General features: G+C 35.4%; 1 protein-coding gene across 1 annotated transcript in view; it reads left to right on the top strand.

Annotated features, from left to right (window-relative positions):
- mRpL9 (mitochondrial ribosomal protein L9) overlaps nt 1–4320 on the top strand; it is a 12440-nt gene that overhangs the window by 7075 nt on the left and 1045 nt on the right. The window lies entirely within an intron of this gene.

Here is a 4320-nt window from a genome sequence, read left to right on the forward strand (position 1 = left end):
AGCGAAGAGAGGAGTAAGCTGTCTGATTGACCCTGGGAAACACATTCATGTGCCAAGAGGCCCTAGAGAGATCACTAGTGAAAAGAGGGAACTACAGGTCAGAGTATGTAACTGTCAGTTGATAACTCTAGTTAGGCCTCGTAGCATTAAAGGGAAACAGAAATGGAATTGGGTAACTGGGGTGCTAAGGGAGGAAAGGCAACAGTCCATTTAATGAGGAAAATGCCCCAAAACAACCTAATAATCATTTTTATTTATTTATTTATTGATAGATATTACAATCTGCCACACAGTTGTGGGCAATAGGTAATATTGATGAATGATCTCATACATACTAAAATAAAAAAATAAAATAAAAAAGTAAAAAATAAAAAAAATAAGAAATAATAAACAAAAAAAAAATGACTGATAATCATTGACTACAAGATATTTTGGAAATGGTGGTAGCGAAAATAAGAAATAGTGGGGTTTAGTGGAATATTAGAATTACAGCTTTCAGAAGCTCGTGTGTGACTGTAAGCGAGAACGGGCATGATTAACTAGAGGGAGAGTAGGAAAGAGGTGATGAAATTTTATGATATTTTTTGTAAAGAAGGGGAAGTACCGAGAGATACAGGAAAAATGGTGCACGAAATCACATTGAAGCAGGATAGAGTGAAGCACGTGAAGGAGAGGTGATATCCCCAGGCACTTCGTAAATACATTAGGGAAGAAATAGAAAGTTTACGGAAGCAAGTAATAATTGTGGACAGCACTCTGCCCTACAACAGTCCAAGTGAGCAGTACGCAAAAAGAGTGCCACGGACGCATTCTAGAGAATCAGGGAGTTCGACCTCAATCATTCCTGGTGTGTTAAGGTGCCACATCACATCGATATCCTTCATTTCCTTTCGGTTCTAGGAGTTATCGAATTCTCTTGATGACAACGAGATGTGGTCATTCAAAACTACCTCCGAAAACCTGTCTCGCACCTGGTGCACCATTGCCGCAAGAGGTCAATCATGGTCACCCATGTTCTTTCTCTCATGGCGTCCATTCTCGCAGCCTCATTGTCCCTTTTCTTGTTCCACGGTGATCGAGGCAACCAACCTCTTTTTTTACCTGGTTTATATAGTGTATCCATGTTATATTTGGCTAGGAACACCTTACAACCTGTAATTCTGGCTGACGCTTCCTTCAGTTTTCCCACCCACTGGAGTGGTTTGTGGTCAGTATGTAACTTGAACCTTCTACTGAACACATATGGTCAAAAGTGATCGACAGCCCACACTATTCCAAGGAGTACTCGCTCCATTGTGCTATATCTAATTTCCGTCTTTATAAGGCATCTGCTGGCTATCCACTGGGCACTCTCTCCTTTCGCCCTCCTGAGACAACATCGCTTCTAGCGCATACTCACTGGCATCTATTGTTATAGTGGATTGTCGAGTGAAATCCGGAAAAGCAAGTACCGGCTATTGCATATTCTACCTGAGATCTTGTGCTATTGGCGTCCTAATTTTCACTTCAGAACATTGGTATGTGCTTGTGGCATGATGATTTACGGTAGAGGTGGAAACTGATTTGTGACTGGCGGAACTACTACCGGTGGGTTTTCTGAGAAAGATTCAGAATTGGGTCCCGGAATATACCTTTGTTCACCAAACAAATTTGCACTAACGCCTATGATATTGCAGGTATAGAGAGCAGAAGTTATGCTGTACCACTCTTCTAATTTTTCCCATGCGAATCCTGTTCTTGACTTATGCAAGGCCAAAACATTACCGGCCATTTCTCTAAAAGATCACAACCAATAATCACCTGATAATCCCTAGGGATCCTACTCACTACATGAATTGTTGAAATGCCCTCTTTAGTCCCTCACTTACACAGTCCTATCCTCTATACTGCATGATCCACCCAGAGTTATTAATTTACATTTGCAAACCTTTACTTGGAGTGGCCTCCCCTCGCCGCTAATTATTATTTGTATACAAGAAGGTGTTTGAACTGCTCATGTCCACCAGACAGCTTACTCCCCCGTTCACTCGGATAATAGACAGACCGCCCTGCTCCCCTTTCACGTGATAGTTTGTCAATGTGCGGTCGCCTCCCTGCTTACATCCTCCTCAGATCTCACGTGTCTTCCTTCCTCCTAGTCCTCGCCTCTTCGTGCTTTCTCGGCTCCTTTACTCAAGACCATTCCTTTGTTCATCGACTTCGTCTTCAGTTTCTTTTAGTCCTGAAACTTCCGCCGACTCACTTGACGATCCGTTCTGTCTCTGCCGAAGGCTTTTCCTCTGAACTTGTTGGGAATTAACCTCCATTGGTTCGTCTTCTTCCATATTCCTTCTTCGATACATATAAGTAATTCTTCCTGAATTATTAAATCCCAGATTAATGAGATCGTTAGACATTAGTGAACCCGACAGAACTAAATTTTAGTGTGTTTCTTATTTTATTGTAATGCTCACTACTTTTATTAAATTTACTTATTATTTTTGAACTTGTTGATCTCTCCTTTTATCGTCTATTTTTCAATACACACACAGAACAAAGTATTATCATTATTTTATAATTACTTCTTTGTCTTACTAACTTTGTATTTTGTTTCTTTATGCTTCTTTTTCTGACTTTCATATTACATTAGTTCAATATTTTCTTTCTATTTTTAAATTATTATTATTAAATTAAATTATTCATATTATATATACCTTTTATTTCCCACTTCTTTCATTACATTACTTTTATCTATATTCATTCTGTACAATTATTTACTTTAATCATTCTATATATCCTTTATTCACTGGTTGTTATCTTGTTTTTTTTTCTTAGCCCTGATGAAGGCTATAAATTCTGGCCGAAACGTTGGCACTAGTAAATAAGTTTTTTAACTTATTTGTGTTATTCTCTGAACGCACCTCCAACTATTTTCTTCTCATAAATATTATCCACGGTCGACTATCTTCTCATCTATCAATGAACAATTTTTCCATACAATACTTATTTCTAATTTTCGTTTTTTTATTTTTCTAGACATGAGAAAAATAAACTAAAACAATATAGTGATTACAATGATAAATTATGATAAATTTAGCATTGAAATATTTTGACAAGGAAATGTAAAAACATTTTTATTAAAATTAAAATTATTTTAATTTTAAATATCTTGTATTCTCATTTCGGAATTCCACTTTAGTATTAGTGAAAAAATAAAAAATATCAAAAATGCATGGAAATACATAGGTCAAGCAGACAAACTTAGTGGCCTCGTAGCATCAACGTCTAGAGAAGTGGGGGTAAGCTGCCACTTCCTCCAGCCTAGCAATTACAAATCTCCCGGCTTTAATCCTAAATCGTATTTTTCTCTTTACGATCATCCTATACTACCAAAAATGAATCTGTTTGCGCAGACTTGTTTTATTTGCTTGTGGTCAAGTGCCTATAAGCTCACTTTTTTTGATTTACAAATAATAACAAAGATAAATTTTTTAAACACCAAAATAATTACAACAAAAATTAATGAAACAATTTCAGTAACTTCTATGGGGCTCTAGATGGTAAATCCGTTTACAGATGGGACATTTATTATTCCCTATTCAAATGAGAAGAAAAGTAAATTTGCCCCGAAAGTGCTGCCATCTCTTGAAAAAAAAACTTACTAAAAATCGGTACATTTAGCCTTAAGGAAGAGGATTAAGTCAAGTACCTCTCCTCAACTTGACACATGTTTGATTGCTTGGCTTTCTCAATAGACTGAATAATATTCCTATCGAAGGACTATTATTTAAAGAAAAAGCTCTATCGATCATTTGCTACTAATTTAAGAACTAATGAGATTTGAAAGGAAATTAAGGGGCCTAAAAAACTTATGTTTTAAAAAAATGTTATTTTTTTTTTAATCTTCGTAAATCAAACTTTTATCTGAAAGCTTCTATAAATCCAATTTTGTCTTGCATTTTGAGAAAGTGTTGACTATATATGATAAAAAATAACTTGTTTGTGGTTGCTTGATTTTTCTGCAAATTGATAACTTTTCACACTGTTTTTAAATATATTTATTTACCACTTTCTACTTGTTTAATACATTTTATAAATTGCCAGAGTAACATTTCTACTAAGTAAACAATTATGTCTGATATGTCTGATTTTTATCTTAAATAACCACATAGTGTACACCTTGCAGAAAAATTTAAAATAAGAAGATGGACTTGAAAAAAGAGAATGAAAGACTCCAAATTTGATGCTAAAATAAAACACTGCAATACTGATTTGTGGTAATCTGATATTAGCTGTTGATCTTTTTTTGTTTTCTTGTTTGTTTTTTTACTTTTATTATTA

The sequence above is a fragment of the Halyomorpha halys genome, unplaced genomic scaffold, assembly GCF_000696795.3.
Source record: "Halyomorpha halys isolate HHAL.00 unplaced genomic scaffold, Hhal_1.1 Scaffold201.1, whole genome shotgun sequence".
Taxonomy (NCBI): domain Eukaryota; kingdom Metazoa; phylum Arthropoda; class Insecta; order Hemiptera; family Pentatomidae; genus Halyomorpha; species Halyomorpha halys.